The sequence below is a fragment of the Homarus americanus genome, unplaced genomic scaffold (genome assembly GCF_018991925.1).
Source record: "Homarus americanus isolate GMGI-L3 unplaced genomic scaffold, GMGI_Hamer_2.0 scaffold15541, whole genome shotgun sequence".
In the NCBI taxonomy this organism is placed as follows: domain Eukaryota; kingdom Metazoa; phylum Arthropoda; class Malacostraca; order Decapoda; family Nephropidae; genus Homarus; species Homarus americanus.
The window spans coordinates 134,499-147,500 of NW_024757351.1; the positions used below are offsets into that span (position 1 = coordinate 134,499).

The following is a 13,002-nucleotide window of genomic DNA, read 5'->3' on the forward strand; positions in this document are numbered from 1 at the left end:
GTTGAGGTCGACTATAAGACACTGTTGAGGTCACCATAGTATACTAAGAGTCATCATGGAGACGTTGAGGCCTACCTTCATAAGATGAATGTTTGAATGACTATAAGATACTGTTGAGGTCGAGCCAGCTTAATAAGGTCTTTAAGTCAGGTGACGCTTCAGTGAGGTATAATAATACCTGAGAGATTTATCTTTACCTGGAGGCGAGTCATAGAGGTAACACACACACACACACACACATTGGTCACAGGTACTTTCATGTACAGACTATGGTTGTCGCGGTACCAGAGGATAACTGCTACTCTATCATCAATGGGCGGGATGACATCACAAGGAAGGATGAGCTCTCCATTGACCACTCCCTCCACACGCTCCACCAAGGCCGACCCTAAGGGAGAGAAGGAGTGTTGTTACTTCAGTTCTTCTTCTTCAACAATGTAGTAAGTAAATCTTTAGTCAGATAAATGTAAGAAGTGACAGTAAAGAGACTAGAGTGACGGAAAAGTGAGAGTAAAGTGACGGTAAGGTGACGGTAAAGTGGCAGTAAAGTCCTAGTAAAGTGATAGAAAAGTGACAGTAAAGTAACAGTAAAGTTAAAGTAAATGGACGGTAAAGTGACAGTAAAGTAACAATAAAGTGCCAGAAAAGTGCCATAAGTACAAGTAGAAATATCAACACCCACACACACACAAATCTATACTTTATCCCATCAACAATATAAATACACAAACGTACAAAATGAATTAACTAACATACATACAATTATCTACGTATTACACTGTCGACTCATCAGGGTTGGTTTGAAGTCATTTTCACGCACCACTAACGAACTCAAACCCATAAATCTAGCTAAATATTCCCGCTACACCACAATGACGTTATTATTACCCGGAAAATTCACACCAATGTTAGGTTATCGAGCCGTGAAAATGTCCAAGTTGGGGTGGGGGGATGGGGAGGGATGGGGTGGTGGTTGTGGAGGGGAGGGGGGGGGGGAAAAGACAAACAGATTATAGGCACTTGTGTTTTATTGCTGCTGTAAATGAACCTCCCCTCAGTGCTATTAGGCCCTATTCAATTAGACCCCACACCTAATATTATTCAGTCCCGATAGCCCCCCCCCTCCTCCTTTCCTCACCGTCCTAACAGTCTTAATAGGTCCTAGTGTAAATTAGGGCTGAAGAAATAGGGGTTAATTAGGACCGAGGCCTTGTTGACCATGATACACATACACCTGTACTGGATCACCTAACCTAGTACCTACCCACACAACTATCCCACCATCCATCAATTTATCCATCCATCCAGCTATCCTCCGACTCATATTGAAGATAAGAGACCAACTCAACCTCCTATCCATCTATCAACCAGCCCTCCATCCATCTATCCATCAACCAATCCCCCCAAAAATTCCCTCCCCCCTTCCCTCACACAAACTCCCAACCAAAACGAAAAACTTTTACGCTAGTCCTCCCTCTATCCAGAATTGTTCCCGCCTCTCCTTCTTGATTTATCACTTAATGCTGTGTCCACGTCGTTCTCTTTCCTTTTCTTTATCCTATTTCGTTCGTTTTTTTCATTGGAGTTCACTTTATTTCATCTTCTAACAGCCTCACGTAGCAGAAATTTCCCAGTGGATAATTTTTTCTCAAGGCGTTTTCCATCGGTCGGCCATTTTTCCTCCCCAAGGCTCCTCCTGATTGGTCAAGGATTTTTGTTTACTTCGTTTTCCCATTTTCATATTTTTCTTCCAATATTTTCGTTTAATCCCATTTTCTTTTTTTTATTTCTTTGAGTTTTTGTTATTATTTTCTTATATTTTACGTTTATTTAGTTTATTCTGTTTGATGGTAAGCTTTATTATTATTATTATTATTATTATTATTATTATTATTATTATTATTATTATTATTATTATTATTATTATTATTATTATTATTATTATTATTATTATTATTATTATTATTATTATTATTATTATTATTATTATCATTATTATTACGTTCTCTGCCGTGACTAAACACACACATAAAATTTGTCAACATATAAAACATAAAATTCTAACCCGTAGTGGAAGACTAATTTAGTTAATTATTAAAGTTAGACGAGACTGGAACGGTATGTTGGATAATAAGCGTGCATGTTGTATGAGGTGTGTATGTATGTATGATAAGCGTGTATGTTGTATGAGGTGTGTATGTATGTATGATAAGCGTGCATGTTGTATGAGGTGTGTATGTATGAATGATAAGCGTGTTTGTATAAGATTTTAAATGTTTATATATACTTCACGATTATCAGTTTGAATGTATACTGTAAACACACATACACACATACACACACACACACAGACACACACACACACACACACCTGAACACACACGCCCCACACACACACACACACACACACACACACACACACACACACAGACACACACATACACACACACACACACACACACACACACACACACAGACACACACGCCCCACACACACACACACACACACACACACACACACACACACACACACACACACACACACACACACACACAAAATCTCAAAACATCAATAGAAAACATGATGACAGTGTGGGAAGTGTTGTCACCAGTGATGTCTAATGAGTGAGTTGGCACGGCCGGCAACACACACAAACAAGCAAAGGTAATCTCTCAATCTCTCTCTCTCTCTCTCTCTCTCTCTCTGTATCTCTATCTCTCTGTGTCTCTCTCTCTCTCTCTCTCTCTGTATCTCTCTCTCTCTCTCTCTCTCTCTCTCTCTCTCTCTCTCTCTCTCCCAATTAGTCTACCTCACGCACCATCATTCACACTTGACAGTCGCTTTTAAGGGCCAGTGACCAAAGCAATAGATAGATAGATAGACATACACAGACAGACAGACAGACAGACAGACAGACAGAAAGACAGACAGACAGACAGACAGACAGCTCTCTCTAAGCCGGATTTTTAAACTTCAATGAACAAATAAACAAAACAAATTAAGAAAATATTGCAGGAGTAAATGATTAATGAGCTGCGTGACCCAGTGTGTACTGCAGTGTGTCTCTCTCTCTCTCTCTCTCTCTCTCTCTCTCTCTCTCTCTCTCTCTCTCTGTCTCTCTCTCCTCTCTCCCTCTCTCTCTCATTTTCTCTCTATATCTGTCTTTCTCTGTAACTTTGAAAGGAGAGAGAGAGAATAGTGGTGGTATGAGGAACAATAAGGGTTGATGAATGAAGAGAGAAGGGGAGCAATGTGTGTGTATGTGTGTGTGTGTTCATAAGTTTACATTTTATACACAAAGTCATATACACATAGCCACACACGTTTACACAGATGCCTATACACACGGAAACGCAAACATAAGCTCTCTGCACACACACACACACACACACACACACACACACACTCACACACACACAGGACAGGTGTCAATAACCAGGTAACAGCTCCCAGCTTAATTTACAAGTAATAATAATAATAATAATAATAATAATAATAATAATAATAATAATAATAATAATAATAATAATAATAATAATAATAATAATAATAATAATAATAATAATAATAATAATAATAATAATAATAATAATAATAATAATAATAATAATAATAATAATAATAATAATAACACCATCTTATATTTTAGTAAAGATTTCACCCATCTCCCCAGAGCACTTTGTGGGTTAACACGGTCTTGGCTGATGTGATTGAGTGACGTTAAGGAGGTAAAGCTTGTGTAGATGGTCGGTAAAAGCGCTCTTATATATCCATTACTTTAACTTGATACTGCGCCACCGGCCTCTGCTTTTAAGATAACCCTGATTTATGCCAGTAGACATATTATGGTGGTATGACATGGGTATGACACGGGTATGAGACGAGTATGACACTGGTATGACACTGGTATGACACGGGTACGACACGGATATGACACATTACATGACACGGGGATAAAAACATGTACCTAAACCACATTATTAACAGAACTATGACTTTTACATAACCCAGAAATATAACACGAATGATAAACTAGATTACTCAAGTATATTATTCCTAAAACTGATAATATAACACGGATATAGCATCAAGCTTAATAGATTAATGCATTATTTATTAAGCTGATAGATCAAAGATTGTCGTGAGGCAAAACAGATCAAGTGTTTTATTGCTATCACTAATGTATAACACGGATATAAAGATAGGCTTAATAGATTGACTCTATTATTGGGAGGATTAATATGTAACACGGATTTAATGTCAGGCTTATAATATTACAGGTATTATTGATAGGGCTGTAATTTAACCCGGATATATATTGTCGGGCTTAAATGATTAATATTCGTATATGTGAAATATAACCCGGGTATAACGTCCGGGTAAATAGACTCAGCTGGTTTGGTTTGGTTAGGTTAGGTTAATAACGTATCTCTTAAGTCAATATTTACACACAACATTTCCCCCTAAATAACCAAACACAACCTAACCTAACCTAACCTAACCTAACCAAACCTAACCTAACCTAACCAAACACCCCAAAACACACAGCTCAGCCTCCACCTAAGGTCGACCTCCATCTCGACACCGTCTGGAGGGCGAGGTAGGACTGCCCAGCTATAACCTCTCGGGCTGAAATTGGTGCCCATTACGGCTCCTGGGTATTGAAATGGGGCCAAAATGGGGTCACATTACCATATTTTCTGGCGTTATTGGCGCCCGCTGGTGAATCTGGTCTAAGTTTCGACAGTCTGTACAAATTAATGATTTCGACGCCATCTAACAGGATTTAATAGGTTATGCGCGCTTTAACAGAACTTAATGGCTTATACGCACTTTACCTTAATGGGTAAGACGCACTCTACCTTAATGGGTCGAACGCACTCTACCGAATCTTAATGGATTAGACGCACTCTAGCACGCGGGGGAGCTTAGTGCACTGATGCAATATATTGAGGCTAAGAAAGTAATGTTTTCTGGGAACTGGAGGAAAAACCCTAAAGCGACTGTACTGTGGTTCACGAGTTTGGTTTTTACGGCTATTGAAGTGTAATGAACCACTATTGTTACTATTATTACTACTACTACTACTGTTACTACTACTACTAGCACTATTACTATAAGAACTGTTACTACTATTACTACATTACGATAATAATAATAATAATAATAATAATAATAATAATAATAATAATAATAATAATAATAATAATAATACTAATAATAATAATAATAATAATAATAATAATTAAAAAATATGAGTTTAAAGAAAGAAAGAAAGAAAGAAAAAAAAAATAAATAAATAAAGAAAGAAAGAAAGAAAGAAAGAAAGAAAGAAAGAAAGAAAACATTAAAAGTGGGACACAAGGAAAATAAAGTTAATAATAGCAGAATAGACAGACGTAAGTACAAGCCGAGAGCTTTATGTCACAGGCAGGTGGTGGGTATAAAAAGCATATTGCAGGGGATAAGTTTATCTCTCTCTCTCTCTCTCTCTCTCTCTCTCTCTCTCTCTCTCTCTCTCTCTCTCTCTCTCTCTCTCTCTCTCTCTCTCCTCTAACACTCTATCATCTTTTTTCACTGCTTCCTCGTCCACCACTCACCTACACCATCAAACACCTGCACCATCACACACCTGCACCATCACACACCTGCACCATCACACACCTACACCATCAAACACCTACATCATCACACACCTGCGCCATCACACACCTGCGCCATCACACACCTGCACCATCACACACCTGCCATCAAACACCTACACCATCACACACCTGCACCATCACACACCTGCACCATCACACACCTGCACCATCAAACACCTGCACCATCACACACCTGCACCATCACACACCTGCACCATCACACACCTGGAGGCCAAAAGCTGACAAAGGATGTTTCAGTGAGTGGCGCACCTCCTTCCTTCATGCCCGAGGGAGCGAGACTCACTCCAGGGAGAGAGATAAGGACGCTGTCTCCCTCTGAAGAGCTCACGCGTGTCTCTTTTGGCTCGAGTGGAGAGACGGGATGAGGGAGATGGGGGAGGGGGAGAAACGGGGAGATGGAGGAGAGATGATGAGATGGGGTAGATGAAGAGAGATGGGGGGGAGATGAGGGAATTGGGGGAGAGTCGGGGAAAGATGGGGAGAGAAGGGAAGGGAAGTTGGAAGAAATGGGAGTGGGAAAGGGAGACACTAGGGAGAGAGAGAGAGAGAACAGAGAGATAAGAATTATTGAGAGAAGGTGTATCTGTTCTCTCACACCTGATCTGATTAACCATAATGTTGGCCAGGTAGACGACAATATGACAAGAACTCCTCAGGTGTAGAGAAACAGTCACAGAAGAACCTAACCTAACCTAACCAAACATAACCACAACAAGAGTGAGGAGAAACCATAGTCCACTAAACATTATCCCTCACACGCCTTAAACATCTCTCAGTCAGCTGATCTTTGACCTTTGACACCTGTCCTGTGACCTTCAAAACCGTCAAAATTCACTGGTTCAATATCTAGGACTCGGGGATATTCTAGTGACCTCCATTGTATAAGGTCAGAGTTCAGGAGGCATGTAATTGGTACGGGCTGTGTTAATTGTCAAAGATAAACCTTCTACAATGACCCATGTTTAGTGGGCTGGGTTTCAAAGATAAACCTTCGACATTTACCCGAATTATTATTATTATTATTATTATTATTATTATTATTATTATTATTATTATTATTATTATTATTATTATTATTATTATTATTATTATTATTATTATTATTATTATTATTATTATTATTATTATTATCTGCTAATATAGTGCACAGGATAATTTTATTGACGTCATCACTGCGGGTCAAAGGTTACGGCATAGTGAGAAGTGTAGTGAAAGGTATAGTGTAGAGGTATAGTGACAGGTGTAGTGTAGTGAGAGGTGTAGTGAGAGATAGGTGACAGGTGTAGTATAGTGGGAGGTGTAGTGAAAGGTATAGTGTAGAGGTATAGTGACAGGTGTAGTGTAGTGTAGTGCAGAGGTACAGTATAGTGAGGTTAGCTGAACACCTACAAGGAACCTCTCCATCTATAATAAACTAAAGATATAATCACCTATGTCCTTGGAGCAACTTAGTATAGAACCTGGCCTCCACCACACACCTGTCCTACCTCACGAATGATAATTAACACCACAACACCTGACGTCATTGTTAGTAATCATGATAAACTGCCGTGTCATTATACCTTCTGCTGATATGATATTTAATCGTGTTTTTTTTTCTCGTGTTTTATTTATAATATTTTTTTGTGTTTTTTGTTTCTATTTTTTTCGTGGTGTTTAGAATTCTGTGTCGTTTTAACAATTTTTTTTCGTGTCGTTTTAACTCTCTATGTCTTTTTCTATAATCATCTATCATCCTAACTCCTCTCTGTCTGTCTTAATAATTCTATGTCATTCTCACGTCTCAACCACGCCCTGAACAACTATGTCAACAACGCAGGTATATGATTTCTTATTAATAAACAGAGGTTGAGTGGGACCAGGAAGTGTGTGTGTTGCTGCAATCCCCTCTCGTGTTGTTGCCCTTCCCTGAACTGTTCTATCAATCATCACAACACCACTACACTTTACTCAGACAACATCATCCAGGTTATAGCTTGTAGTCGATTGAGGTTTATATATTTACTACTTCTATTATTATTATTTCTACTATTACTACTACTACTACCACCACCACCACCACCACTATCATCATCACTACTACCATCACTACTACCACCATAAATAAGGTTTGGGATGGCGTGACATACTCCTGTCTACGTTAATGGACTGGTGTGATACAAGTGACACCTGCATGTACACACACACACACACACACACTCTCTCTCTCTCTCTCTCTCTCTCTCTCTCTCTCTCTCTCTCTCTATCTCTCTCTCTCGTTTTTCTCTTCATTATCTACGTTTTCTCACTCTCCTCTCTGTGTTTGTCTGTCTATCTATCCTCTGTTTCTTTTTGCCTGTCCTCTCTCTGTCTGTTGGTCTATGTGCCTGTCTGCCCCTGTCCTTCGTCTGTTTCTCTTTCATTTTGCCTTTCTATGCTTTAATCTACAGTTTCTTTCCATTATCTCTCCTCTGTCTCTGTCTACCTCTACGTGCTTGAACCGTCTCTTCCCTGTCTCATACTCCTCCTCCTCCTCCTCTTCTTCCACCCCTTCCTAATCTTCCTTTTTTATCAGTTAATCTCCCTATTCTACCAATTTGCCTCGCTGTAATACTTTCCCCTTATGTGTGTCTCTCTTTCTCTTTCCCTTTCTCTTACTTTCTTTCTATCTCCCTCTCTCTCTATGTTTGCTTATTTCCCCCTCGCATCATTATACGTTCTTCCTACTCTTTTTATTCCTCTTCCTCCTTCGCCTCTTCCTTTTCCTCCCCCTCCTCCTCTTTCTACTCCTTTTCTTCCTCCTCCGCCTCTTCCTCCCTCCCTTTCCCTTCCTCCCCCCCCCTTTCTGTTTCACTTCTACTCATCCAGTCGACCCCAATGGAATATTCTGATGGCATTACCGCCCACATTCCTGTACTCTCTCTCTCTCTCTCTCTCTCTCTCTCTCTCTCTCTCTCTCTCTCTCTCTCTCTCTCTCTCCTTCTTTCTCTCTCTTTCTTTACCGTCCTCTCTCTCTGTTGCTCTCTTTATCCTCCCTTCTTCTCTGTTCTCATCATTACTTATACAGCTTTCTATCCACCACCTCCTATCCACCTCTTTCTATCCACTTTCTTGTATTCACCTGTGATCCCCTTCTCTCCTATTCCCTTGTTTATCAGTTAGTGTTTCCCCTCCATGCTATTCGCCTTAAAGGGTTGTATCGTGATAGGATTAATTCCCCTTGAGCACTTTATTCCAATTTCCCTCTCCTCTCGTGTTTCCCCTCTTCCTCCTCCTTCTTATTATTATTCTTCTCTCCTCCTATGTCCATTTATCTCTCCCTCTTTCTCTGTATTCCTACCTTTCCATGCTTCCTTCTCGTGTTTCTTGTTCCCATTTCTTCACCTTTTTCCCATTTCCTTCCAAATCACTACCCTCCCCTCCCTCCCATATCCTCTCACATCAACTCTCCTCCCTCCCATTTCCTACACCAGCACTTCCCTCCTTCCCATCTCTCCCATCCCCCTCCCTCATCAGTACAAGCAATATTCGTCCACATTACCTCCCTCCTCCTCTCTCACTATCGTTCTCTCAGGGAGGTGGAGGGGTGTTCTTATACCATAGCTTATTGGAGTGAGTCTGATATCATTTTATTGGTCATTTTTACTGATTTATTACCGCCCTCCTGCTATGATAAGGGAGTTCTGTCTGTCTGTCTGTCTGTCTGTCTGTGTGTGTGTCTTTCCGAGGTCTACAGGGATAAAGGCGTTCATATTGTTGTGGTCTTAATGGCGCTAAGGTCATGCACCATTATATACGTCATTGACCTGAGAGAAACGTTTACGAGAGGATAATTACTTCGCTACCAAAGGTTTTTGTTGTTGTTGTTATTATGTTGCACAGGTGTGGCGACTCCCGCACCTGCAGGTTAATTACACTTCCTCACCTGAATGATAATAATAGTGGTCATGAGAGGATAACTATTACACCTGATGTATTATGATAGTTTGTGATGATTGACACACACACACACACACACACACACACACACACACACACACACACACACACACACACACACACAGAGTTATAATCGTATTTTTTCCGGGTCTCCCATAACATTAAATCAATACCACAGACCTAAAGTGGAACTAACAACTGCCGTGTTTAGTGACTCAGGTGAACGATATAAACCATAACACTGACATACACGAGAATATACACACAAATATGTTCGTATAAATTCACACACACGTATAAATTCATACACACATATGTTCTAGTTACGACTCTGTATTTTTAGTATTTGTATCATTTATATGTTTGTCTTAGTGATTTATACAGGAAAATACACATATACGATGTAGTTAACTTTTAAGGGCATTTTTATATAATTCTTGGTATATATTGGAAAATACACACCTACACACCTGCAATCACCTGTGTTGTATATAAAAATACTCTACAGTGTATACACAAAATATATACACTATGATACACTGCCTTACAGACTGTCATTGAGGTCAAGTGAATGTTTCTGTTACAACCACCAACATTGTCCTCACACATCAACAAGGTAAGACAATGTTGTTCTTGGATTACAGACATTCTGATTTATATTTATGTAGGAATGATTATGTAGATGAATATAATACAAACTATTAGTGAATAACATCCACAATACAATACACAGGATAAGACAAATACACAATACACAGTACACTTCATAAAAGCAATCTCTGGCCTCCCTCCTTGTATATCTCACATACTCTTCCTTCACCCCTCACCCATTGTATAACCCTCACCTCCTTCCCTCACAACACCCCCACCCTTACCTCCCTTCCTTATCTCCCTTTTCGTATTTCACCTCACCCCCTCCCTCACATCTCACCCTCTCCCCTCTCCCTCACATCTCACCCTCTCCCCTCCTCCCTCTTCCCTCACCCCGTCATCTATCTCTCACACCATCGATGGCCGAGTTATTTGTAGCGGTCGACACACGGGACCTCTGACACCACACTGAAATATGGTGCTGGTTTACGGGTAGTGATATAAGACTCTCGAAGACCTGTACACACTGGAGACTCACAGAGACTCACAGAGGATCACAGAGGATCACAGAGACTCACAAAGGCTCAAGGAGACTCACAAAGGCTCACAGAGGCTCACAGAGACTCACAGAGGTTCAAGGAGACTCACAAAGGCTCACAGAGACTCACAGGGGCTCAAGGAGACTCACAGATACTCACAGGGGCTCAAGGAGACTCACAGATACTCACAGGGGCTCAAGGAGACTCACAAATGCTCACAGAGACTCACAGAGGCTCAAGGAGACTCACAAAGGCTCACAGAGACTCACAGGGGCTCAAAAAGATTCACAGAGACTCACAGAGGCTCAAGGAGACTCACAGAGGCTCAAGGAGACTCACAGAGACTCACAGAGGCTCAAGGAGACTCACAGAGACTCACAGAGGCTCAAGGAGACTCACAAAGGCTCACAGAGGCTCACAGGAACTCACAGACACTCACAGGGGCTCAAGGAGACTCACAGAGGCTCAAGGAGACTCACAGAGACTCGTGGATATGTAAAATTAAAGGATAGTGTGTCTATTTTAGTGTTCATTTTGACTACAGTTCACATGATGGGTGTTGATGGTGTTGATGGTGATAGTGGTGTGTGGTGATGGTGTTGATGATGGTGTGTGGTGGTGGTTATGCTGGTGATGGTGGTCAATGTTAGTTAATAGGGTAAAGGTGTGGTGAGTGTGGTTGACCAGTCGTAATAGTGATGAGGACACACACACACAGACACACACACACACACACACACACACACAACACACACACACACACAGACACACAACACACACACACACACAGACACAACACACCCCCCACACACACAGACACACACAAAGGTTAAATTGAAAGAAATGGAGTTAACTATAAAGAAGAATGATAAAAATGAATGAACCACCACGAGTGAAAGAGACAAGATGAAAATAAATGAACGGGAATGAATAAAGAAAAAAAGAAGGTAGAAATGAATGAAGGAAGCGTTAACATGTCTCTTTTCTCTGTACCTTACTAAAATGCACCAGGTATGTAGAGAAACTTTTAATTGTGCAAATTCTCTCAGTGTAGTAAACAGTAAATATTCAGTTCAGGTGTTAAAATTCTTTCACTCGGAATCAGATAGAAAATTGTGTACGAAATTAAATGAAAGAAAATGAAAAAAAAATATATAATAAAAACGGAATTAAATTGGTGGTATTATGATAAAAGCATAATAATAAAAAAAAAAAATAACAATAAATAATAATAATAATAATAATAATAATAATAATAATAATAATAATAATAATAATAATAATAATAAAAAGAACATTATAAAAATACTTAAAAAAAACTGCAAATTAAATTGATACTTCTGAACGTAAATAAAATAAAAATAATAAAAAACAAAATTTAAACGACAATATACCTTTAAAAATAATAAATAAAATACAAGTAAAATCCAATAATAAAAACAAGAGAATATAACATAAATAAATACATTCGCACGTAAACAAACAAGAAATTAAAACATTCTTCACTAACAAACACCAAGACAAAAACAGTCATTAGTGCCACACAGGTGAAGGACACTGGTACACTCGTCGGCAGGTATAAATGAAGCAAATATTTCGTGTGACAAAAACGAGAAAAAGAATTAGTGCACCAACTGGCAACACTGAGGCAGCCTAGACACAAACTGGCAACACTGAGGCAGCCTAGACACTGACTGGCAACACTGAGGCAGCCTAGACACAAACTGGCAACACTGAGGCAGCCTAGACACTGACTGGCAACACTGAGGCAGCCTAGACACAAACTGGCAACACTGAGGCAGCCTAGACACAAACTGGCAACACTGAGGCAGCCTAGACACAAACTGGCAACACTGAGGCAGCCTAGATACTGACTGGCATCACCGGGACAGGGTAGACATACTGACTGGCAACACTGTGACCTCTCTTTCCTGCCTCTGGTTGACCTCATGTAGCCAGAAGCCTCAGCAACGTAAGGTCATTAAGAGGTCATATCACGGGTGTTCAGAGGTGGCGTGACGATAATATCCGGGAGCCATAGATAAGGTCATGAATGTGTTGTGTAACTCGTACGTACACACACACACACACACACACACACACACACACACACACACACACACACATAAACAAACAAACAAATAGCCCAAGACAGTTAAAACGCGCCTCCCCCTCCCCCTGTCTCTCAGTCTCTGGCTCTCATTCTCTGTCTCTCATTCTCTGTCTCTCACTCACCGTCTCTCATTCTGTCTCTCACTCAACCCGCCACGAGCCGTCAGTGACCATT

The 13,002-nt window shown here is 40.2% G+C and overlaps 1 long non-coding RNA gene across 1 annotated transcript in view; it reads right to left on the reverse strand.

Moving 5' to 3' along the window:
* Positions 1 to 270: 270 nt before the first annotated feature.
* LOC121857443 overlaps positions 271 to 13,002 on the reverse strand; it is a 61,410-nt gene continuing 48,678 nt past the window's right edge. The window contains exon 3 of the long non-coding RNA XR_006087187.1: positions 271 to 388. This is a non-coding gene — a long non-coding RNA (uncharacterized LOC121857443). The remainder of the gene's footprint in view (positions 389 to 13,002) is intronic.